Source organism: Sapajus apella, unplaced genomic scaffold (assembly GCF_009761245.1).
Source record: "Sapajus apella isolate SASKATOON/1434 unplaced genomic scaffold, GSC_monkey_1.0 scaffold20, whole genome shotgun sequence".
NCBI classification, from domain to species: domain Eukaryota; kingdom Metazoa; phylum Chordata; class Mammalia; order Primates; family Cebidae; genus Sapajus; species Sapajus apella.
The window spans coordinates 806695-832931 of record NW_022436960.1 but is presented as its reverse complement, the minus strand read 5'-3'; the positions used below and the strand labels follow the sequence as shown (position 1 = coordinate 832931).

Here is a 26237-nt window from a genome sequence, read left to right as displayed (position 1 = left end):
TTTTTTTTTTTTTTTTTTTTTTTTTTTTGAGACAGAGTTTCGCTCTTGTTACCCAGGCTGGAGTGCAATGGCGCGATCTCGGCTCACCGCAACCTCCGCCTCCTGGGTTCAGGCAATTCTCCTGCCTCAGCCTCCTGAGTAGCTGGGACTACAGGCATGCGCCACCATGCCCAGCTAATTTTTTTTGTAGTTTTAGTAGAGACAGGGTTTCACCATGTTGACCAGGATGGTCTTGATCTCTTGACCTCGTGATCCACCCGCCTCGGCCTCCCAAAGTGCTGGGATTACAGGCTTTAGCCGCCGCGCCCGGCCAGTATCAACATTTTTTATTTATTTATTTTATTTATTTTTAAGACGGAGTTGTACTCTGTCTCCCAGGCTGGAGTGCAGTGGCATGATCTCAGCTTACTGCAGCCTCTGTCTTCCAGGTTCAAGCGATTCTCCTGCCTCAGCCTCCTGAATAACTGGGACTACAGATGTGTGCCACCATGCCTGGCTAATTTTTGTGTTTTTAGTAGAGACTGTTTTTGCCATGTTGGCCAGGATGCTCTTGAACTCCTGACCTCAAGTGATCCACCCAACCTTGTCCTCCCAAAGTGCTGGGACTATAGGCCTGAGCTACCATGCTTGGCCTAAGACATTTTAGACATGTAGGAGTTTATTTTATTTTTCAAAAATATTATTATTTTTGAGACAGAGTCTTACTCTGTCACCCAGCCTGGAGTGCAGTGGCACAGTCACTGCAACCTCCGCCACCTGGGTTCAAGCAGTTCTCTGCCTCAGCCTCCTGAGTAGCTGGGATTATAGGTGCCCTCTACCACACCTGGCTAATTTTTATTTTTATTTTTAGTAGAGGAGGGACTTATTTAAGAGAATGGACTTATTCTCTCTCTATATATGTATAATATACATAATACTTTTGAAACAAGTATTTCAAAAAGTATTTTGAAACTTATTTGAAAATAAGTTGCAGACATGTTATTTCATTTTTTTCTCCTAAGGTTTTATTTTCTGTTTCCTTTTTAAAAAAAATCACAGCTTTATTGAGGGTCATACAATTCACTGATTTTAAACTGTACCATTTTTTGAATTTTAGTATATTTACTGAGTTGTACAACCATTACTGCATCTGTTTTAGAACATTTTTGTCACTCCTAAAAGAAACCCTCTACCCACTAACAGTCATTTTCCTTAATTCTCTAGCCCTCGGCAGCCACCAATCTACTTTCTGTCTCTGGATTTGCTTATTCTGGGCATTTCATATAAATTAGGTCATGTAATATGTAGTCCTTGGTGACTGGCTTTTTCCACTTAGCATAGTACTTTGAAGATTCATTTGTGTCATAGCATGGATCAGTCCTTCATTTCTTTTCATGGCTGATAATATTCCATTGTACAGCTGTACTACATTTATCCCTTCATCACTTGATGGACATTTGTGCTGTTTCCACTTTTTAGCTACCATGAATAATGTTTCTGTGAATGTTTGTACACAAGTTTCTAAAATACATGCAATAATAAAGCTTGTTTTTCATAGCATAAAGATTTCTTAAGGATTTATCCTGAGAAAATAGAAACCCACTCCAATAAAGAGTAAGATGTTGGATAATTTTTGTGTTTTTAGTAGAGACGGGGTTTAACCATGTTAGCCAGGTTGGTCTCAAACTCCTGACCTTGTGATCTGCCCACTTTGGCCTCCCAAAGTGCTGGGATTATAGACGTGAGCCACCGCCCCCAGCCTCCTGTAACATTAGTTTTTGTACTTATTTGTAGATGTGTAGTAAGTATTTTATGGGGGTTAGAGTTTGGGGTTCCTACTTCTCTGCCATTTGTTTATTCATATCAGTAGGGATTTATAATTCCCCATTTTATAAAAAGGGTTGTATAGTCAGTTTATAATTATTTTTTAGAGAAAGGGTCTTGCTCTGCTGCCCAGGCTGGAGTGCAGTGGCGTGGTAACAGCTCACTGCAGCCATCACCTCTTGTGCTCAAGCAATTCTCTTGCCTCAGTGTCCCAAGTAGTTGGGACTGCAGGCACCTGCCGCTGTGCCCAGCTAATTTTTTTCTTTTTTCTTTTTTTTTTCTCTTGAGATGGAATTTTGCTCTTTGTGCCCAGGCTGGAGTGCAGTGGCACAATCTCAGCTCACTGCAACCTCCATCTCCCAGGTTCAAGCAATTCTCCTGCTTCAGCCTCTAAAGTAGCTGGGATTACAGGCATGCAGCACCACACCTGGATAATTTTGTATTTTTAGTAAAGACGGGGTTTCTCCATATTGGTCAGGCTGGTCTCAAACTCCAGACCTCAGGTGATCTGCCTGCCTCAGCCTCCCAAAGTGTTGGGATTACAGGCATGAGCCACTGCGCCCAGGCTAATTTTTTAAAAAATTTGAGTAGTGATGAGATCCTGCTATGTTGCCCAGGTTGATCTCAAACTCCTAGACTCAGGCATTTCTCCCACCTCAGCCTGCCAAAGTGCTGGGATTGCAGGCATGTGCCACCATGGTCAACCTATCATTTTTAATCTCATGCTCAGATTATTCCAGATTTGGCCAGTGGGAGTTCCTTCAAGCTGACTCCTGTGTCCTTTTGTCAAATATCTATAATCCTTTATTTTTATTTTTATTTTTTTGAGACAGAGTCCTGCTCTGTTGCCAAAGCTGGAGTGTAGTGGCATGATCTCGCCTCAGTGCAACCTCCACCTCCTGAGTTCAGGCGGTTCCCCTGCCTCACCTCCTGAGTAGCTGAGATCACAGGTGTGTGCCACCACATTTGGCTAATTTTTGTATGGTTTGTTTGTTTGTTTGTTTGTTTTTTTGGCGACAGAAGCTCACTCTGTTGCCCAGGCTGGATTGCAGTGGCACGATCTCGGCTCACTGCAACCTCCGCCTCCTGGTCCAAGCAATTATCCTGCCACCATGCCCACCTAATTTTTTGTAATTTTAGTGAAGACAAGGTTTCACTATATTGGCCAGGCTGATATTGAACTCCTGATCTCAGGTGATCTGCCTGCTTCAGCCTTCTGAAGTGCTGGGATTACAGGCATGAGCTATTGCACCTGGCCATCTGTAATCCTTTAAATGCTTGTTTATGGTATATCAGAATATTTCGGGTTTGTTTTATATTTTCCCTGCCTCTTCCTAGAGTCAACTGTTTGTCTAAGGAGGAGTCATTCTTTTGAAGTGGAGAATAGTATTATAGAAATCAGTATCTGGACACTAGCTGTGTTTATTGCTGCCATGTTTTCATTGCTTTTAGTCTTCTCAGTGGGCAGAACAAGTAAATAGATCTGTGTGTATATTTACACATACTTATTACCTGTTTCTCTGTATATACCTCTATCTCTATAACCATGAATTACACAAATGCCACCATTTTGATCCAACATCATAGGCTTCATTCTAGCCTTCTACTTTTCCTTATTTGTAGCTCCTGTCTCTGACAGTGAGAATCTTGGTTCTCATCTTTAATATAGTTACTCATTTGCTTAATCTCCCTGAAAGCTTGGCCCAGATACAGAATCCAGCAAAGGATAAGGTAAAGAGAATTCCTAGAGTAAAGAGAAATTGTGGGATAATAGTTGTGTAAGGATTGACCAGTTAGTCCAGATTGGTGAGTGAAGACAGGGCTCCACAGGGGTGTTGTCAAGAAATAAACGACCAGTAGATAACCTGATGTGTTGAGACTTACACATGTAGTGGAAGTTCAGAGGTGAATTAGTGATACATATACAGAAAACCAAACAAGCAAAAAAAGACGGTTATTAATTCCAGGTAAAGAATCACACATGATCACACCACTGAACTCTGGTCTGGGTGACAGAGCAAGACCCTGTCTCTTAACAAAAATAAAAATCAGGTAAAACACATTATGTAAGAATGGACTTACAACAACGGAATGCAACATGATTGAGTTATGAATAGTATTTACTAGTCATAAACTAGGAGAGTGCCATAGCACTGAACTTAGGGAGCAATTTAGGGAATAAACTGAGAAAAAGTACACAGGGGCCTTAGGATGTAAGCAGCTAGTGTGGTATCGCTGTGGACCTAGTCATGCATTTTGGCTACCAGCACTTACACACTCCATCTTTGAGGGGAAATTGTCCACACCACAGTAGAAGCTATTACTATGCTTTCCCATCCTCTCTTGTAGTTTGGCATAGATGTGTGACTTTTGCTTCATGTACCAGGGCAAGACTAGGATTAGGAAGCAAGTAATGTGAAGTAGGCAAGCATGGCTGCCAGCTTTCAGAGGCAGGAGGTTCTAGTGGCGGTGTCCACTGCCCAGTGTCCTTGTGTTTAACACCTGCAGCAGTTAAGACCTCCAATGAAGTAGTTCTGTGGGATAATTCTGGTGTTGTCCTAGTTGCATAGCATGTGAATCTGGTTTTGTGACCTTCCTGTTGAGCCATTTAGTTGCTTATATTAGATAGAATGTGCTCTGTTTACTGTAAAAAATTTGGTTGACGAAATTGGCATCGGCAGTGATCCCCAGGAAAATGAATTGGTTATCTAACCTGGTTTGTGTATGAAGGCAGTGAAGAAAGGCGAGAGCTTAAAGAATCATGGTGGCCGCATGTGTGGTGGCTGGTGCCTTTGGGAAGCCGAGGTGGGAGGATCACTTGAGTTCAGGAATTAGAGGCCTGCAGTGAGTGCCACTGCATTCCAGTCTAAGGGACAGAGCAAGATCCTGTCTCGATGGAGGATGGATGGTGGAATCATAGTGATCAGCAGTGGTTAAAGACTGAGATTAGTCTATTCTGAAGTTTATTAATGAAGCTTGAAGGATCAGAGGAAGAGAATAGGAAAAAAATGCACACATTCTACACACCTCACCACATCCACTCCATTAAAAAACAAAACAATTCCCTTCGATATTGGTAAAGGGAAGTCAGGCATCAAAGTGTTAGACAGGATTAAACCACTTAATTTTTCCATTAAATGGACTCTAGAGAGTAACTTCATGCTTCTCATTTTACTGATGGAGGAGCAGTACCATGAAATTTCTGTGTTTGTGTAAGACATTGGTTATTCTGCAGTTGTTGTGTATCAAGTAATAAACATTTGAATTATTGGGCTCTTCCTTCTCATTGGTATTATGGGTGTCCTTTATCAACTGAGGTAGGAACTGACTTGAGATGTTTCAAACTTACTGGCTTGCTTTAGAGTCCTTGCTCTTAGATGTAAAATATTTGATGGTTTGCTCTTTATTGAATAACTTAATTATCTTATTACTAATATTTTCTGTATTAGACAATGAGACTTAGACTCATAATAGAATACGGATATCTTAATGAGAATATTCTCATTTAAAACATTAACTCCTAATTCACTAGTAGCTAATGAAACTATTGTTGTTAGGCAGTAGATTGTTGACTAACTGGTTAGAAGAATTTTGACAGTGTGTTTGGAGTATTGCTATTAATAAAAAGTGTAGAATTTGGAAATAGGCTGGGCGCAGTGGCTCATGCCTGTAATCCCAGCACTTTGGGATGCCACGGTGGGTGGATGACGAGGTCAGGAGTTTGAGACCAGCATGGCCAGACCCTAAAAATACCGAAATTAGCCGAGCATGGTGTGGCACATGTTTGTAATCCCAGCTACTCAGGAGGCTGAGGCAGGAGAGTCAGCTGAACCCAGGAGGTGGAAGTTGCAGTGAGCCAAGATTACGCCACTGCACTCCAGCCTGGGCAACAGAGTGAGATTACGTCTCAAAAAAAATAAATAAATAAAAAGAAGATTTTGAAAATAGCTCAAGAGACTAGAGTAGAAGTGAACTGATTTGTGTGTGTGTATATATATATATATATACACACATTGTATATATATATATATACACACATTATATATATATATACACATATTATATATATATATATATAGGCTTGCTGACTGGAAAGAGGTGAATTGATATGAGTAAGCACAGTTGCAAAATAAATGGGTTATTTATTTATAGATACAGAGTCCTCCTTTGTTTCCCAGGCTCTGGAGTGCAGTGCCACGATCATAGCTTACTACTACTGCCCGCAACTTGTGGGCTCAATGGGTCCTCCTGCCTTGACCTCCCAAACTGCTGGAATATAGGCATGAGCCATCATGCCGGGCTCCCTAATTATTTAGATAGCTGCATAGATCTGATATCCTGTGGCTGAAGGTCTCCCAAGTTGATTCTCAATAGGTTTTATAAATAAATGGGAACTTACACTGGGGGATCATTACGCCGAGTTGACTTAGAATGAGTAGAACTTGCTAGGAATGTTTTATTTTTTTTTTATTTAATTTGTTAGATATGCTTTAGATGTGAGCCTTGTAACTGAGTTTCTTAAAAGTGTCCTTATGATTGAATCTATTCGTGGCGTTTGGATTGATTATTTTAAGCTCCTAAAACGTACCAGAATGTTTGCTGTTTGTTTTATCCTGCTGTTTAAACTCTTTGAAGAAGGAACTGTTTCCTCCTTTTTTTGGGGGGGGGGGGGGGGCGGGGATGGAGTTTTGCTCTTGTTGCCCAGACTGGAGTGCAATGGTGCAATCTTGGCTCACCACAACCTCTGCCTCCTAGGTTCTAGCGATTCTCCTGCCTCAGCCTCCTGAGTAGCTGGGATTACAGACATGCACCACCATGCCAAGCTAATTTTGTATTTTTAGTAGAGACAGGGTTTCTCCATGTTGATCAGGCTGGTCTGGAACTCCTGAACTCAGGCGATGTGCCTTCTTCTGCCTCCCAAAGTGCTGGGATTACAGGCGAGAGCCACCATGCCTGGTCTCCTCCATTTTTATAGAAGAGAAAATTGAAACTGAAAGAGATTAGAGAACTCTCCTTCAGAATGACTTAACAGTGAATACCTTGTCTTCATTGCCCAGTTACATGAATGGAAGAAAGGCTGAGCAGTGAATTGCAAACACCCTCTCTACTTGTCATCTTCTGGCAGTGTTCCTTTGCCTCATTCTGTGTCCTCAAACTCCCTGTTTTCTTTGGGTGATTATATTATTTGTTTCTTTTAAGCTTGCCTATCTGCTTGTTCTTCTGAACAGTTCCCTTCAAATGTTACACCATCCACCCACATCTGTATTTCAGTATTTTTTGTGTCCTTTCATTGAAACTGTAATTTGGGTGAAAATTCTACAAACTTTATTTCTTTCTAGCATATTCTATTTTTGTCACTTAGAAAATCAGCCTCCTAGCTGACTTTTTTGGTAGATACGTAACAACCACCTACTTTAACATTTTCTGTCTTCCACTGAACAAAAATACTACCATTGATAAATAATGAACACTTAACATGCGTAACTGTACAAATAAAATGGGAGGAGTGTGTATCTGGAAGATTTGAGGGGGGAATATAGATTAAAAAAAATTGAAAATACCAGGTGTTGGATTTTATAATGCTATTCTTTTTATTACTTTTTAAATTGAGACTGGATCTCACTGTCGCCCAGGCTGGAGTGTAGTGGTACAGTCTTGGCTAACTGGAGCCTCCACCTCCTGGGCTCAAGCAATCCTCCCACCTCAGCCTCCTGAGTGGCTGGGACCACAGGTGCTCATCACCACACCCAGCTAATTTTTTCGTATTTTTGGTAGAGACAAAGTTTTTCCATGTTGCCCAGGCTGGCCTTGGCTTCCCAAAGTGTTAGGATTACAGGCATGAGTCCCCACACGCAGCCTATAGTGTTATTCTTTAATAGTTCATAGAAGGCTCATAGTTGTTAGATATGCTTTGAATCTGTGTCCCCACCCAAATCTGTGTCTAATTGTAATCCCCAGTGTTGGAGGTGGAGCCTGGTGGGAGATGATTAGATTATGGGGCTGGATATCCCCATTGGTGCTGTTGTGAGTGAGTGCGTTCTCATTAGATCTGGTCCGTCTCAAAGTGCGTAGCACCTCCCTCTTCTCTGTTATGCTCCTCCTCTGGTGATGTAACATATGCTTGCTTTCCCTTTGCCTTCCACCATGATTGTAAGTTTCCTGAGGCCTCCCCAGAAGCTGGGCAGATACCAGCATCATGCTTCTTGTACAGCCTGTGGAACTTTGAGCCAGTTAAACCTGTTTTCTTTATAAATTGCCGAGTCTCATATTTCTTTTTTTTTTTCTGTTTTCTTTTTTTTGAAATGAAGTCTTACTTAGGCAAGGACAGGAGGATCACTTGAACCTGAGTTTGAAGCCAGCCTGGGCAAGATAGTGAGAACCTGTCTCTGTAAGAAAATGAAGAAAAATGTCTAAAAAAAAAAAAAGAATAAGCAATAGAACTGATGGTCTTGGCCACACCTCTTTCCTTGTGGTTGACTTTTTTCCGCCCTCTATTCTTTTTGTTTGTTTTTTTCTTTTCTCTCTCTCTTTTTTTTTTTGAGACGGGATCTCTCCATCACGCAGGCTGGAGTGCAGTGACATGATCAAAGCTCACTGCAGTGTCAGCCTCCTGGGCTTAAAGGATCCTCCTACTTCAGCCTCCCAAGTGGCTAGGTCTGGAGGTAGGTGACACTATGCCTGGCTCATTTTTAAAACATTTTTTGTAGAGATGAGGTCTTGGCATGTTTTCCAGGCTAGTCCCTAACTTCTGGCCTCAAGCCATCTTCCTTCCTCGGCCTCCCAAAATACTGGGATCTCTGGCATTTGCCACTGCGGCCAACTTTTTTTTTTTTAAGTTATATTTTGTTGAATATTTGGCTAGGCAGTACAGGCATATGGTATAAAATTAAAAGACCCAAAAGGGTTACACACAAGAGAAATAGATTTCTTGTGCATTCCTAGCTTTCCATTTTCCCTTCCTGGAGGCAAACAGTTTTCTGGTTTCTTCTCTACAAGGATCCTGTTTAAATGCTGGTGAGTATCTGACCTGTTGTACTTTATTTTAGAATGGCAGGAAGCTGAATGACTCACGGGCATTCTTCCCTTTCTGTGAAGCTCATTGGCATTCCTTCCTCTCAATACCTTAACTATGGCATGTTTTATAATTTACTTTTGTTTTGCTTTATGATATTTTCATATGTTTTTTATAATCTTTTAATTTTTTAAGCACTGGTTTAGGTATTTATTAATAGTTCAGAAAATTGTGAAGATTACAAGCTCCTTTTTGTAAAGTGCCTGGCACATAATAGGTGGTCAAGAAATATGTCCTTCTAGCATGTTCCGTCCTCTACCTCCCACTGGTTGTATGTGTAAAACAAAAAATGAGGGAGAAGGCCGGGCTTGGTGGCTTGTGCCTGTAGTCCCAGCACTTTGGGAAGCTGAGGCGAGCAAATTGCCAGAGATAGGAGTTCAGGACCCCAACATGGTGAAACCCTGTCTCTACTAAAAATAGAAAAGTTAGCTGGACGTAGTAGCAGGGCCCTGTAATCCCAGCTACTTGGGAGGCTGAGGCAGGAGAATCACTTGAACCTGGGAGGTGGAGGTCTCGGTGAGCCGAGATCACGCCACTGAGCTCCAACCTGGGTGACAAAGTAACACTTCATCTCAAAAAAAAAAAAACCAAAAACAACAACAACAACAACAACAAAAAAGAAATAAACCTTTGAACCAGATAATGCAGTGGATTCCAAAATTAAGAGTAAGTTTGTATGAGTTGTAATGTTTCTTGATGTACCCATTCGCGTGGAAACAGATTCTTTTCATTCTTGGAAATCACTTTGCTGAGATTTTTGTTTTTTTGAGTTGAGGGTCTTGCTTTGTCACCCCGGCTGGAGTACAGTGGCACAATCTTGGCTCACCACAACCTCTGCCTCCTGGGTTCAAGTCATTCTCCTGCGTCAGTCTCCTGAGTAGCTAAGATTATAGGTGCACGCCACCACGCCCAGCTAATTTTTGTATTTTAGTAGAGATGGAGTTTCACCGTGTTGGCCAGGCTGGTCTCGAACTCCTGACCTCAAGTCATCTGCCTGCCTCAGCCTCCCAAAGTGCTGGGATTACAGATATGAGCCGCCGTGCCCGCCAAGCTGAGATATTTTTAAGGGGAGAAAAAAAAATATATATATATATATATATATTTTTTTTTTTTTTGGAGATGAAGTCTCACTCTGTCACTCAGGCTGGAGTGCGGTGGTGTGATCACTACAACCTCTGCATCTTGAGTTCAAGTGATTGTCCTGTTTCAGCCTCCCGAGTAACTGGGATTACAGGCGTGCCACCATGCCTGGCTGATTTTTTGTGTTTTTAGTAGAGGTGGGGTTTCACCATGTTGGCCAGGCTGGTTTTGAACTCTGACCTCAAGCCATCCACCCACCTCAGCCTCCCAAAGTGCTGGGATTACTCCGATAGTGCCTGCCCAGAAAATTTTTCTTTTTTTTTCTTGAGACAGAGTCTTACTCTCTCGCCCAGGATGGAATACTGTGGCATGAGCCACCATGCCCAGCCAGAAAAATTTTCTAAAGTTTAATTTTTTTTCCTTATGTAATTTAGGTTGACTGTGTAAACCCAAAACACAGGGTAGAAACTTGTGAAAAATATTTTCGAGGATATCTTTGCAAAGTGTTCTGCCTCGCAGTGCTGGATATGGATGTGTTCATAGTGTCAGTACATAGATTTAGGATTTCCCACCTGGGTTTTTTTTGGTGAGTCCTTTCAGGCGACATCATGTCCTCATGTTCGAGGAATAATGGCATACTGGTTTTTGTTAGGTTAATTCAAACCCATGTTTTAATCCTAACTTAAGACCGATTTACTTCTTGGAACTAACTTCTTAACCTTTCTTATGATGCTTTTGTTGCTTCACATTAAAACTGACATAACACAGAAGTCTTACCCATCCTTTTTGATGTTAGAAATTTTGGCTTATTAATTCTAGTGTAATTTTAAATGTCAGCTTTTATGTTCACTCTCAAGATCTGATGATTGACCAGGTGTGGTGGCTCATATCTATAATCCCAGCACTTTGGGAGGCTGAGGTAGGCAGATCACTTGAGGTGATCAGCACCTCAAGTGGAGGTGGCGGAGGTTGCAGTGAGCCAAGATTGTGCCATTGCACTCCAGCCTGGGTGACAGAGAGACTCCGTCTCAAACAAAACAAAACAAAACAAATCTAATGATTAAGGACAAACTTTATATAGGGCAGTTTCCCACTATATTGCTTCTCCGAAACAAGTATAAGAGTTTTCTTCTTTATGAGGGGTGTTCTTTTTAATTTATTTATTTTTTTATTTTATTTATTTTCTTTGAGACAGAGTCTTGCTCTGTCACCCAGACTGGAGTGCAGTTGCGCCGTCTCAGCTCACTGCAACCTCCACCTCCTAGTTCAAATGATTCTCCTGCCTCAGCCTCCTGAGTAGCTGGGATTACAGGCACCTACCACCATACCCAGCTAATTTTTGTATTTTTTGAGTAGATACGGGGTTTCACCATGTTGGTTAGGCTGGTCTCGACCTCCTGACCTTGTGATTCTCCCACCTTGGCCTCACAAAGTGCTGAGATTACAGGCGTGAGCCACTGCACCTGGCCTATTTTATTTATTTATTTTGAAACAGAGCCTTGCCTTGTGGCCCAGGCTGGAGTGTAGTGGCATGATCTCAGCTCACTGCAACCTCTGCCTCCCCGGTTCAGGTGATTCTCCGGCCTCACCCTCCCAAGCAGGTGTGTTTATAGGCACACACCACCATGCCCAGCTAATTTTTGTATTTTTATTAGAAACAGGGTTTCACCATGTTGGTTAGGCTGGTGTCTAACTCTTGACCTCAAGTGATCTGCCCGCCTCAGCCTCCCAAAGTGCTGGGATTACAGGTATGAGCCACTGTGCCTGGCTGTTCTTTTTAAAAAATGAGCTGTAGACTGCAGTTTTAAAGTTTTTCTTTTTTTCTATATATTTTTTGAGATGGAGTTTCACTCTTTTTGGCCAGGCTGGAGTGCAATGGCACCATCCCGGCTCACTGAAACCTTTTTCCCCCAGGTTCAAGGGATTCTCTTGCCTCTACCTCCCAAGTACTGGGATCACAGGCATGCATCATCGTGCCTGGCTAATTTTGCATTTTTAGTAGAGACGGGGTTTCTTCATGTTGGTCAGGCTGGTCTCGAACTCCCAACCTCAAGTGATCCGCCTGCCTCTCTTGGCCTCCCGAAGTGCTGGAATTGCAGGCATGAGCCACACGGCCTGGCTTTTTTTTTTTTTTTTTTTTTTTTTTGAGCTGGAGTTTCACTCTGTTGCCCAGCCTGGAATGCAATGGCTTGATCTTAGCTCACTGCAATCTCTGCCTCCCAGGTTCAAGTGATTCTCTTGTCTCAGCGTCCCAAGTAGCTGGGATTACAGGCACTTATCACTATGCCAAGCTAATTTTTGTATTTTTAGTAGAGACAGGGTTTCACTGTTGGTCAGGCTAGTCTGGAACTCCCGACCTCAGGTGATCCACCCGCCTCCTGCCTCCCAAAGTTCTGGGATTACAGGTAAGAGTCACCATGCCCAGCCTTCTGCTTTTTAAAGAAGGTTTTTCTGGCTGAGTGCTGTGGCTCACATCTGTACTCCCAGCACTTTGGGAGGCCGAGATGGGGAGATCACTTGAGACTGGGAGTTCGAGACCAGTGTGGCCAACATGATGAAACTTAGCCTCTACTAAAAAAAAAAAAAAAACAAAACAAAAATTAGCTGTTTGTGCTGGTGTGTGCACCTATAATCCCAGCTCCTCGGGAGGCTAAGGCATGAGAACCATTTGATCCAGGGAGGCAAGAAGTTGCAGTGAGCCAAGATCGTATCATTGCACTCCAGGCTGGGTGAGAGTGAGACTCTGAAAAAACAACAACAACAAAAACAATAAAAAGGGTTTTCTTAATTTGTGACTTGAATTCTGGAAAGTTTTTAGAGTGTGACTTTTTTCTCAGAACAGGATGGCTACCTACCCACCCCCAACCCTTTCCTGTATGCTATCAATTATTAGACCCCTCTGGCAGGTTTCCCTTATATCACCAAGGTGTGCTTGTCAAAATCAAGAAACCAACACTGGTACATTACTAAGCTCCACATTTTATTTAGATTCTACTAGTTTTTCCCATTAACATTCATTTCTGTTCTAGAATCCAATCCAGGGTACCGTATGCATTGCATTTAATTATGATATCTCCCCAGTTGCTGTTTTTCACATGATTAGACTAGGGTTATGAATCTGGGGAAGAATCCCCAGAGGTGAAGTGCCTTTCATCTCATCCTGTTGGAATGGTGGGGGGTGTAGTGTATGCTACACCATGATTTATTGCTGGTACTGTTAATCATGGCCAAGGCTGGCTGGGCATAGTGGCTTACGCCTGTAATCGGGCACTTAGGGAGGCTGAGGTGGGCAGATCACAAGGTCAAGAGACGGAGCCCATCTGGCCAACATGGAGAAACCCCGTCTCTACTAAAAATACAAAAATTAGCTGGATGTGGTGGCGCGCACCCTGTAGCTCAGCTACTTTAGAGGCTGAGGCAGGAGAATCGCTTGAACCCAGGAGGCGGTGGTTGCAATAAGCTAAGATCGCCCCACTGCACTTCCAGCCTGGCAACAGAGTGAGACTTTGTCTCAGGGAAAAAAAAAAAAAAAAATCATGGCCAAGGTCATGTTTCTCTACTGCATACATTCACCACCTTCCATACTTATTTTTTTTGGAAACAAGTTAGTAAGTCCAACCTACACTCAAGTTGCGGGGCAGGGGGTGGATTTAAGGATCTAAGCTTCATCTCCTAGAGGGGTTTGGGGAGTATTTACATAAATTATATGAAATTCTCCAACAAGGAAGCTGCTTTTTTTTAGGAAAGGTCTTTGCCCATTATTCTACTGACTTACTGGGCTTTTTATTTGATTTTTAAAAAAGAAGTTCTTTAGATAAGATCTCCATAAATACTTGGATAAATTACTGCAATTTTATATTTGCATATGAACAAGTAGAGTTTTGTTGATGCAGAGTTTCGTGGCCTTCAGTATCAAAAAAAAGTCTCACCTGATCAGCACTTATAAATAGGTGCCAGAATCATTAGGGCTCGTAAAGTCTTCCATTTTTATTTTGGTTATTCTGGTGGTGCCTAACATAATATTAACAACAATAAAAATTTATCTTAATTTTACTGAATTCCTGCAAAGTGATGGAATACCAGGACAAGGAACCTATTCTGGCATGCATATGTCTCAAACCGGAAAGGTCTGGGATGAATGTAATAATGTAATAAAGTGTGTTCCAGAGAGCTCTGGGCTGGAATAGGCGTGGGGTCCTGCATTAAAGGCTTGGCCTTGACGCTGTCACCTCTGCCAAGACACTTCATGTGTATGGTTTCCACACTTGTAAATTAAGTAAACTCTATTTGTGAAGTCCTTTGTAACTTTAATAGTTTCTAGAGTTGCTTGAATTTGTGGGGACTTCTTGCAAGGGTAATGTGAAGTAGTGTTACCTGGACAGTATGGGAGCGGCATCTCCTGCTGCCATTTATATAATAAACTTGGATTTGGAGGCAGAGAGAGGAGGTAGAAAGTGTGGTAAGGACGTTATTGCAGCCTGAATAAACCACGTAGAGCCTAGTCAGTGTTTGGGAATGTAGAAGACAGCCGTAGTCAAGAAGCATAAAGCAGTTAATGTTGAGTTATTTTTAGGTGGTTTTCTGTTCTTTTACTCCTAACACTGGCTTTCATAATAAGATAAATAATCTAGTGAGTAGTGTGCTCATGTTGTGCTGAGGCATTGAGCTAAGCACCTTATATATGTTTTTTTTTTTTTTTAATCTCATTTAATTCTGTCACTGTGAGGTACAGAGTATCTTTAACCACTGGTTCCAAATGAGAAAATAAAGCCCTATTTGAAATAAAGTGTCCAGTGTCTTTAAATTTTGTAGATGCATATCTAGAATTTCAAACTGATGGTCTGAGTTCTGAACTCATCTAATTAATTCATCCTAGTGGGCTATCTTGTGGATATGCTGATTTTAGTTAACACAACTCTTAAGAATGTGATGTACATTATGAGTGATACTTGTGGTTTGAATGGTTTTCTTAACAACATGAAAATTTGAAGATATTTTGCATAGATTTGTTTTTGGGTAAAGCTTTCCCCCCCATATGTTCTGTAATTAACTACCCCCCCATGTCCCCCACGCCCGCCGCCACTTTTAGAGATGGGGCCTCATTCTTTCACCCAGGCTAGAGTGCAGCTTGGTGTATGATCATGGCTTACTGCAATCGTGGACTCCTGGGCTCCAGCAGTCCTCCCGTGTTAGCCTCCTGAGTAGCTGGAGCTGCAGGAGTGCAACATCATGCCCTGTAGAGTTGGGATCTTACTGTGTTGCCTAGGCTGGTCTTGAACTCCTGGCCTCAAGTGATTCTCCCCCCTTGGCCTCCCACAATGCTGGATTACAGGTGTGAACCACTGTGCCCCGCCAAAATTAACTTTTTAATCTATTCTAAATCAAGAAGAAAATAGATGTGTCTTTTCTGGGACTAGTAATGAGAAATTGACAGCGTCTGGTTTTTGGCTATTGTTAAAGTATGATTATTACCATATCGGTATGTTAATGAAGAGATTGCATGGTACATTTCATCCTTTCATCTTCAAACAATATTACAAGGATAGGTATTTCCTTAGTATAGAGTGACTTTTGTAAACTTACTATTTTATAAATTAGTTCACGTTAGTTTTTAAAAAGGGTAAAATTGTATAGTAGTGATATTGCTCAGCTCTTTTTCAAAGGGATAAAGCACTGTAAAGAGAGAATTTGGGGGTAGAAATCGAATAAAATCCTCACAAATCTGTATTAGTTACAGAAAAGTCAGTTATAGGCCAGGTGCGGTGGCTCAGTCCTGTAATCCTAGCACTGTGGGAGGCTGAAGCAGGTGGATTGCTTGAGCCTGGGAGTTCGAGACCAGCCTGTGCAGCAGGGTGAAACCCTGTCTGTACTAAAAATACAAAAAAATTAGCTGGGCATGGTGGTGGGTGCCTGTAATCCTAGCTACTTGGGAGGCCAAGGTGGAGTGAGCCGAGATTGGCCCACTGCACTCCAGCCTGGACAACAGGGGGAGAACTTGTCTCAAAAAAGAAAGAAAAGTCACTTACAGTTATATGACCTTTAAAAAGCCTGACCGCTAGTCCTCTGTTTTTAGTTTTACCAACGGATATGTGGTAATTCCATCCTCTTTCATGAAACTACAGTATGTCATTGGCTTTCTGTTCTCAACATTTTATAACCTTATAAGACTCAAACAGAAGAAATAGCTTCTCATTAAGAAAAATTTAGTCAATGGTATAATTATGTATTACGTGCTTTAGGAAAAGCACTGGGGGAAAGTATTTCCTTGGGTATTAGTTCTCTCATCAGAGGTGAGCAGAGGGAGTTCCTTCAGCTCAGGATAGACATATCTGCAGAGGAAGTGAGATAAGACAATCAGCTATAGCAAGATGTTAGCACATGTGGTTATGATTATGGAAACATAATTTGAATCGGACCTGAGTTTTTGTTTGTTTTTGAGGCAGAGTCTTGCTCTGTCGCTGAGGCTGTATTGTGGCACGATCGTGGCTCACTGCAGCCTTGAACTCCTGGACTCAAGCAGTTCACCCACCTCGGCATTCCAAGTAGCTGGAACTACAGGTGTGAGCCACTGTGCCTATTTTTTTTTTTTTTTTGTAGTGACAGGGTCTTACTTTGTTGCCCAGGCTGGTCTCAAATTCCTGACCTCAAGCAATCCTCCAGCCTTGGCCTCTTAAAGTGCTGGGATTACAGACGTGACCACTATGCCCTGCCTGTGAGCTGTTATAATGGATGATTCTGTAGTATGCAGCACTTTGTTGTCATTTGCATGTTTTACTTTATGTACGGTTTTCCCAAGTCATTAAATGTATATACTTCTGCAACTTTTTTTTTCTCCCTGGTGAAAAGATGCACATATATTTAGAATTAGCCAGCGGGATGCAGTTTAGATGATCCCAGTTTTGTTGGCAACATCCAAAGCATCGTCATCAGGAGCCAATCGAACATAAGCCTTCTCCATCAGGCCAAATCAGGGTGTTGACCTTGGTCACATCAGTGTCGTAGAGCTTTTTCACAGCTTGTGTGATCTGGTGCTTGTTGGCTTTAACATCCAGAATGAACACAAGTGTGCTGTTGTCTTCTGTCTTCATGGCAGACTCAGTGGTCAGCAGAAACTTGATGGTAGCATAGAGGTCCAGCTTGATTCTCCTGGGGGTCCTTTTCCCAGGATATTTGGGCTGCCTTTGGAGTTGCAGTGTTTTGGGCTGCTAGAAGGTGGGTGGTGTGTGGATCTTCCTTTTTTTTTTTTTTTTTTTTTTTTTTTTTTTTTGTGGCTGTGGATACCTTTCAACACTGCTTTGGCCTTCAGAGTCTTCGCTTTGGCTTAGGGTTTAGGAGAGGCAGGAGCTTCATTCGCTTTCGGTGCCATCTTGTGAAAAGGACTCTGCAACTTTTAATGTGTACAGTTTGCATTATATGGTTGTACTAGATTGTGAGTCTTTTTTGGACATTTGAGTTCTTTCCAGTTTATTGCTGTTTTTCAGCAGCACTTGATGAATAACTTTGTAGGTAAGTTTTTGCATAGCTCTGTGAGTATTTTCTTTTGGGATAAATTGCTAGAGGCTAGGTTAAACTTTGCCAAACTACCTTTCAGAAAGCCTGAACTAATTTACAGTACACTTATGATATGGTTTGGCTCTGTATCCTCACCCAAATCTCATTTTGTGGCTCCCATAATTCCCACATGTTGCGGGACGGACCCAGTGGGAGATAATTGAATCATGGAGCCAGGTCTTTTCTGTGCTGTCCTCATGATAGGGAATGAGTCTTGCGAGATTTGATAGTTTCTGAAGGAGAGTTTCCCTGCACAAGCGCTCCTCTCTGACTGCTGCCATCTACATAAGATGTGACTTGCTCCTCCTTGCTTTCCGCCATGACTGTGAGATTTCCCCAGCCACATGGAACTGTCTGTAAGTCCAGTTAAACCTCTTTCTTTTGTAAATTGCCCAGTCTTGGGTATGTCTTTATCAGCATCGTGAAAACAGACTTATGCAACTTCTCTCAACATTTTTAGTGGCCAGGTTTTCTATGTTCTCATCTAACATCCTGTTTTGCCAAACTTGCAATGAATTCCATATTATCATTTTTCTTAACTCAATCTTTTATAAGGAACTCTTGCAACATTGGTGTAATGTTAAAGGTGTGTCCTTAGCTGGTGGCACAGTAGTTGGAAGTTTTCTCTGGGTCTTAGTGATGTTGGGAATAATTGTGTTAAAGGATAATTTGAGCCCTCTGTACTTCTTAAGATGGTGGTGCCTCACCATCAGTCAGACTGTGGCTTCAGGGCTTTTTTTCTCTTGGATTGGTTGGTGGTGAAATCAATAAAGCCATGCCCATTCTGATTAGTATGTTACATTACTGATAGTGCAGTGTTAAGAGAAATACAAGAAACCTGAGCCTAAAACATTTCACTGTGAAATTAAGTGGTCTTCTAAATGTTTTGTCTTTGTTTTGGTTTGAGGATCGTATGTGGCGAAATTACACTGGTGGTAAATAATAAGCTTGTTATTGATAACATGGAAGAAAAGCGTTTCTGGTTTCTCTTAGAGAAAATCGATTCTGAGTCCAAGACACTTGTGAGTCCAAAAGAATGAGAGAAGATAAAATGTTATTAGTTAGAAACTGACTATACAATTCGACTTTCTAGTGGACAGTTGACTTTAGTAGTGTTTGATTAGCATCTAACTTCCTTCTTGGGGAATCAGAAAAGGGACATAGGTCAGCCATTGGCTGAACTCAGGTTACTGGACAGTGATTGAGCCGGTTCAATTTTTTTTTTTCTTTTTTTTTTTTTTTTTTTTGAAGGCAGAGTCTTGCTCCATCACCCAGGCTGGAGTACAGTGGTACAGTCTTGCCTCATGTCAGCCTTTGCTTCCTGGGTTCAAGTGAGTCTCATGCCTCAGCCTCTTGAGCAGCTGGAATTACAGGTGTGAGCCACCGTGCCCAACTGTTTTTTTTTTTTTGTTGTTGTTGTTGTTGCATTTTTAGTAGAGCTGGGTTTTTACCATGTTGGCCAGGCTGGTCTCGAACTCTTGACTTCAAGTGATCTACCCACCTCAGCCTCCCAAAGTGCTGGGTTTACAGGTGTGAGCCACCATGTCTGGTCTTGAGCCAGTTCTAAGGGAAATCATTCATTTTTTTTTGTCAGATTGGAATATTGCAAATCATAGTATTTTTGAAATAACTTACCCATGGGAATAGAGTTTATGCCCTTAGAGGGTACAGTGCTCTTATTATTATTTTTTTTTTCTTTCCCCACCCCGGTACAGTGCTCTTATAAAGAGAGGTACAAGAAGAGAGGGAGTAGGTGGCATCCCAGAGATCAGAGCTACATGAGTTGCTGCCCAATCTACTTGGTTCTCAAACTTGTCAGTCTGGATTGCTATGGTGAAGGAAAGGGAATAAATAGAACAATATACTCCCTTTCTAAAACTTTTTATTAATTGGCTACCTAACCTATGTTTTGCATATTAATTTATTTAACATTTATGAAGCACTTACAGTGTGCTAGACACTGAAGATACAAAGGTCTAAAAGATGTCAAATAATAGAAGAAAAAGAAAATAATCCCTATTATTTATTTATTTATTTATATTGCATTTTAGGTTTTGGGGTACATGTGAAGAACATGCAAGATTGTTGCGTAGGTACACACATGGCAGTGTGATTTGCTGCCTTCCTCCCCTTCACCTATATCTGGCATTTCTCCCCATGCTCTCTCTCCCCAACTCCCCACCCCCCGCTGTCCCTCCCCTATTTCCTCCCAACAGACCCCAGTGTGTAGTGCTCCCCTCCCTGTGTCCATGTGTTCTCATTGTTCAAAACCCACTTATGAGTGAGAACATGCGGCGTTTGATTTTCTGCTCTTGTGTCAGTTTGCTGAGAATGATGGTTTCCAGGTTCATCCATGTCCCTGCAAAGGACATGAACTCATCGTTTTTGATGGCTGTATAACATTCCAGGGTGTATATGTGCCACATTTTCTCTGTCCAGTCTATCATCAATGGGGCTATTATTTATTAAGTACAGTTTTTGATCATAGTTTTTTGTTGTTGTTTCTTTTTTTGGGGGGCGGAGGGGAGATGGGATCTGGCTCTATCACCCAGGCTGGAGTGCAGTGGTGTGATTTCGGCTCACTGCCACCTCAACCTCCCGGGTTCAAGCAATTCTCCTACCTCAGCCTCCCAAGTAGCTGGGACTACAGGCACCTGCCACCACACCTGGCTAATTTTGTATTTTCAGTGGAGACAGGGTTTCACCATGTTGGCCAGGCTGGTGTCGAACTTCTGATCTCAGGTGATCCACCCACCTCGGCCTCCCACAGTGTTGGGCTTACAGGCCTGAGCCACTGTGCCCAGCCAGTTTTTGACTTAAATATTAAACTAAGGATTTTTCAACTTTAAGGTGGCACAAAAGTGATACATATTCAGTAGAAAGTTTATTTTGAATTTTGATCCTTTTTTTGGCTAGCAATATATGGTGTGATACCCTTACATACCCTACCTGGTTCTCAAACTTGTTAGTCTGGAGATATTCATCCCCCCCTTTTTTTTTTGTAAATAAGCTTTGTTAGATGATCTTGCCCAAATACAGGCTAATATAAGTGTTCTGAGCACGTTTAAGGTAGGTTAGGCTATGATGTTCATTAGGTTAGGTGTATTAAATGCATTTTTGGCTTACAATATTTTCAATTTATGGTGCATTTATCAAGACTAGCCCCATTGTAAGTTGTGGAGCATCTGTGTGTACCAAGTACTTAATAGGTGGCTTTTCTAATCCTCATGGAAACCCCTGCAAGGTGGGCATTATCTTCTTCATTTTTCTTTAGGATTAATGATGCTAAGTCCTTGTTCATCATCACTCAGCAACAAAGTGTCTAAAATGGGATTCAGGTCCATCATGGGATTGAGTCCCAGATGGGAACTCAGAGCCTGACCAGCGTTAGGATCTGGTGCAAATCACTTAACTCCTCTTTTTAAATGTGGACTACAACAGTTCTTATCTTAGAGGATTTTGTGTGTATGTTATGTGACAGATGCGTGAAGTGGTTAGTCCAGTTACTGGCAGGTACATAATAATAGTTAATAATTACATCAGATCTTATTGGCTCCTTACAAAGCCATTGTTCACTCCACATATCTTTATGCAAACCATTAATGACAAGAGTCTAAACTTTCATAGAGGAGGTGTCCCCAGTGTTACGAAGGTATTGAGGAGGAGTGTGGACTGCTAACCTGACTAGGAGTGTAAGAGCACATTTACCAAAGATGGTGATCCTTGAGGTGGCTTGAAGCATGATTAGGAGTTAGCTGGTGGGAAGAGATAAAGAGAAGGAAGTGGTTAGAGGAAAGACGTGGCAAAACAGAAAGGCACAGGAATGTAATGACCATGTGAGGGATGGAGTCCTGAGTGTGGGACATAGGTGAGAAAAATAAGCAGGCCAGATGATGAAGGGTCTTGAATGCCATGGGCTTTTTCCCTGAAGACAGTGGGGGAAGCAGTAGAAGGATTTTTTATCTTGGAGTAATTACAGGTTTACAGGAAAGTTGTAAAGATCGTACAGAGAGTTTCCATATACCCTACGCCCAGTTTCTCCTGTTATTAACATCTTACATTACTATGGTAGATTGGTTACAATTAGTGATTGATTCATAATTATTACCTAAAGTTGGTGATTTATTCATATTTTCTCAGTTTTTACCTAATATCCCTTTTCTGTTCCAGAATTCCACATTACATTTAGTTGCGTTGTTGCTTTAGGTTCCTCTTGACTGTGACAGTTTCTCAAGATTTTTCTTGTTTTTGATGACGATTTAGTTTTGAGGAGTACTCAGAAATTTTGCAGGATGTTTCTCAATTGGGATTTGTCTGATATTTTTCTCATTATTATACTGAGGTTATAAGTTTGGGGTAGGAAGACCGTAGAAGTAAAGTGCCATTTGCATCCCATCCAAGGGTACGTACCATCAGCAAGACTGATGACTGTTGGTGTTGACCTTTGTTGTCTGGCTGAGTACCACAGACACAGCAGACACATCTGAGTTTGTTTGATGTTTCAGCTGTAAAGTGCTCTTCCATCCCCTGCCCCATGCTTTTCCATACAACCCCCTTTTTTGGAAAGAGGTCACTATGTACAGCCCACACTGAAGGGGAGGGGAGTTATCCATGTCTACAGAAGGACTTTAAACATGGAAGGTGACTTGATAAGAATTGTGCTTCAGGGCCAGGGGCAGTGGCTCATGCCTGTAATTCCAGCACTTTGGGAGGGGAGGCTGGAGGATCAGCTAAGCCCAGGAGTTTGAGGCTGCGGTGAGCTGTGATCACATCACTGCACTCCATCCTGGACAAACAGAGCAAGACTCTGTTTCTTAAAAAAATAAAGAATGAATTGTGCTTCAGAAAGATTGCTCTAGCTAATAGAGAGACTGAATTTGGAGAGACCGAATTTAGCGTGGAACCCTTAAGTCAGGACAAGATGACAAACCACAAATTTGGAAACTGAAGGTTAGTGGCAACAGGGATAGGTTTGAGAAAAGTTGAAGAGATTAGTGGATGGGGCTCAGTGGATTTTGCAGAGTGTGTATGCTCGAGTGCTAGTGGGAGATGAGGGGACTCCAAGATGACTTGCAGCCTTATTGCTGGGAGTTGGTGACTGTACAAGTTATAGTGTTAATTTTTTTTAGATAAACAGGAAGAAACAGCTTGTTGATAGTGGTAAGGGTAGATGAGAGGGCAATAAACTGTGGCAGAGATGCTTTTTGAGTCGTTCGTGACTTAATGTGTGTTCTGTCTTGAGATACAGATTTAGAAGTCATTAACATAATAAATGGTTTGAGAAATTTGCAGTGTTAGGTGTTCTGACATAGGGAAAGTAATTAATACTAGATGAAAAAGAGGAACCCAGGGAACACTGATGTTTAAAAATGGGTAAAACGTGGGGAAAGGTCAACTTTTGTTAAAATCTGTTATCACTATTCATGTGGACATTTAATTCCTCTGCATCACATCCTCTGTTCTGTTCACCCTGGAAGTGTAAAACACTATACCAAAGGACACAACACACTATACGTGTTAAGAACATTTCTTCTGAGGATAGTTTCTGTTGTGGTGATGCTAATCAGAATAAATCTTGCTAAAATTAAGAAGCTGAAGATGTATGGAAAGCAATTGACCCAACAGCACTACTTCATGTAAGATAAGCAGTGGCAGTACAAAAATGAAGAATAGATTGTTTGTTACCAAGGAATTAACAATTTAGTGTATTTACTGGGTAATACAGTACAAAGTAAGCAATAGTAGTTGGTTGTATGTCAGTTGTGGCATGACTGAGCTAACTGCTGAAGCCCTTTCTATCTCTCTTCTCTCCGTGTCTAGCTTTGTTCTTGCCTGCCTTTTTATTTTTTAAAGTCCTGCTCCTATTTTGGAGGTGGGGGACTAGCGGGGTATACTATACCCCTTGTTAACCAACTGCAATGTAAGTTAAAATATATTTTTAAGTGTTTTTGATTTTTAAAAACAAGCAAATAGAGCACATTATCATAGAGGAAAAAAATCTTCAAAGAAAAAATTTGTTTAGTTTTCAGATTCTTTGTGAAATCACTAATCTTTGAGGGGAAAAATGTTTTTCCATAAATTTAGGAGAACAGGAGGTTTGAGTTTTTAAGGACTTTACAGCATGCCTATATTTATTGTAGATTTTAATTCTAGAGAGCTGGTGATTGGAAATTATGGACCTATTTGTTCCAATTTAAACTTTGAGCATGTAAAAAGCAAGAGATTAGAGAAGTCAGACAGTAGGTATATACTTTGTAGACAGATACAGGTATTTAAATTACCAAAGTTGCTTCTGACCTCCTCATTTTATAGAGAATGAACTGTTGCCAGTTGAGAGTCCTTAAGCCATTTAACTTTAGTGTAAAATACAAAATACTTAATGGATATCATGGGGAGGAAATTTTTTTTTTCTCTTTTGAGACCAACATGGTGAAACCCCGTCTCTACTAAAAATAGAAAAATCAGCGCATGGTGACACGCACCTGTAGTCCCAGCTACTCGGGAGGCTGAGGCAGGAGAATCTTTTAAACCTGGGAAGTGGAGGTTGTAGTGAGCCAAGATCGTGCCACTGCACTCCAGCCTGGGCAACAGAGCAAGACTGTCTCAAAAACAAAAAAAAAAAGCTATACCTGTTAGCAATGGCTTGCTGTTACTTCCACGTGCCTCCCCACCCTCTGGCAATCACTAATCTTTCTGTCTGGACAGTTCATGTAAATAGGTTGTGGATTTTTGTACATGTGACTGGCTGCTTTCACTTACTGTTTTCAAGTTTCATTCATACTAAGCATGTGTTAGTATTTTATTCCTTTTCATGACAGTATAATGTTCTGTCATATAGACATACTGGATTTTTAAATTCAGCCATCAGTTGACGGGCAGTTGAGTTGTTTCCACCTTTTAGCTGTTAGGTAATGCTGCTATGAAAATTTGTATGCAAATTATTGTGTGGACCTATGTTTTTATTTCTCTGGGTTGTAAACCTAGGAGTGGATTTGCTGAGTTATATGACAACTGACCTTTCGAGGAATGGGACCATTTTAAATTCCCATCATTTTAGCCAAATAATCTGACTAAAAACAGGCAAAAGATCTGAATATACATTTCTCCATGGAAGATATTCAGGTGGCATATGCTCAATCTCTTTATTCATCAGGTAAATGCAAATAAAAACCACAGTGAGAGACTACTTCACACCTGCTGGCTAGAATCAAAAAATCAGATAATAACAAGTGTTGGTGAGGATGTGGAGAAATTGGAACCCACAATCCTTGAAGTGGGAATGTACGTGTAAGTTGCTGTTCTGCTTCCAAACAGTTGACAAGTAAAATATGGCATTATAGAGTGAGAAATAACTCAGGGTTTCAGAGCAGAACTGAAAATATGCTAGAAGAGTATTTTCCTTAGTGTTGGACTAGGTGATATTAAATTTGAACACAGACATTATATCAGGTAACATCAAATCATACAGTGAAGGATTTCTCTCTAATTCTTAAAAAAAAGTTTTAGATGTATATGAACATTAATATACACAAAATAGTATTTGCTTAACACTGGGCTTTTCAGAGAACAGTGAAACATTGCAGTGTGACAAAGCAAGCTCTTCCTCTCTTACAATGACTCTTAACCTGATTTTAAGAATATCTTTGTTGTACACATCTTATTCTTTAAATGTACCCCATAACTAGTAGTACCAATTTTATATTTTCAACATTTAAGTTATGATATTATACATATCCTTTAAGTTGCCTTTTCTAGTCAACCTGGTTGATAGCTGTAGATCTGATTTTTGTTTTCCCGTGTTTAATTCCTTTGAAGTCACATACCACGGTATCCAATCCCTGTTGATGTATTTTAAAGGTTTTCCTCTATATTGGTCCTATAAACATTTCTGTAGTAACTATCTGTGTTACTGTGTAGTAGGGTTCCCCAGATAAACAGAACTACTAGAATATGTATGGGTGTATCTATGTATATATATTCAGAGATTGATTTTAAGGAATTGGTTTATGTAGTTATAGGGGCCTGACAAGTCTGAAATCTGTAGAGCAGGCCGTAGGAAGGCGTCAAGGCTTCAGTCTCAACTTTTGTAAAAATCTCAATTTTTGCTCTTAGGACCTTTAGGTGAACTGGATAAGGCCCACCCACATTATGAAGGGTAATCAACTGATCGTAGATCTTAACCATATCTAATTATTTCTGGAATTTTCAGTTGAATGTTTTCAGACTACAGTGGATCATGGGTAACTGAATGCTGAAGGGGGGACTACTGGAGTTTCATATAACACCACCACAATTCGGATACTGAAGAGTTCCGTCTCCTTCAAGAACTACCTCAGACTTTTCTTAACCTTCCTCACACGTCTAGCCCCTAGAAACCCCGGATCCATTCTGTATCCCTGTAGTTTTGCCTTTTTCAGAATGTCGTATAAATGAACTTGTACTGGCTTCTTTCAGTCACTGTAATGCTTTGGAGATACGTCTATGCTGTTGAATATATAAGTAGTTCACTATTTTTATTGCTGTGTACTATTCCAGTGTATGGATGTGCTACAGTTGGTTTATTCATCTACCCATTGAAGGACATTTGAATATTTCAGTGTTTGGTGATTGTGAATAACACCACCATAAACAGCTGTGTGCAGATTTTATTGTGAGCATGTACTAATTCTGTAGGGTATATGGCTGAACAGTGGGGTTGCTATGTCAGTCATTTGGTAAATATAATTATATC

At 41.1% G+C, this 26237-nt stretch overlaps 1 protein-coding gene and 2 long non-coding RNA genes across 3 annotated transcripts in view; 2 read left to right on the top strand and 1 right to left on the bottom strand.

Annotated features, from left to right (window-relative positions):
• Nucleotides 1–26237, top strand: part of RCOR1 (REST corepressor 1) — a 130531-nt gene that overhangs the window by 50764 nt on the left and 53530 nt on the right. The gene's annotated exons all lie outside the window — the stretch shown is intronic.
• LOC116557727 lies at nt 836–25143 on the bottom strand. The gene is made up of 4 exons (XR_004271663.1): nt 25132–25143; nt 18580–18591; nt 16557–16561; nt 836–1123 (listed from the first exon to the last, which is right to left on the bottom strand). It is a non-coding gene; the product is annotated as an uncharacterized LOC116557727 (long non-coding RNA).
• On the top strand, nt 12403–23940 carry LOC116557728. The gene is made up of 3 exons (XR_004271664.1): nt 12403–12419; nt 14458–14460; nt 21981–23940. It is a non-coding gene; the product is annotated as an uncharacterized LOC116557728 (long non-coding RNA).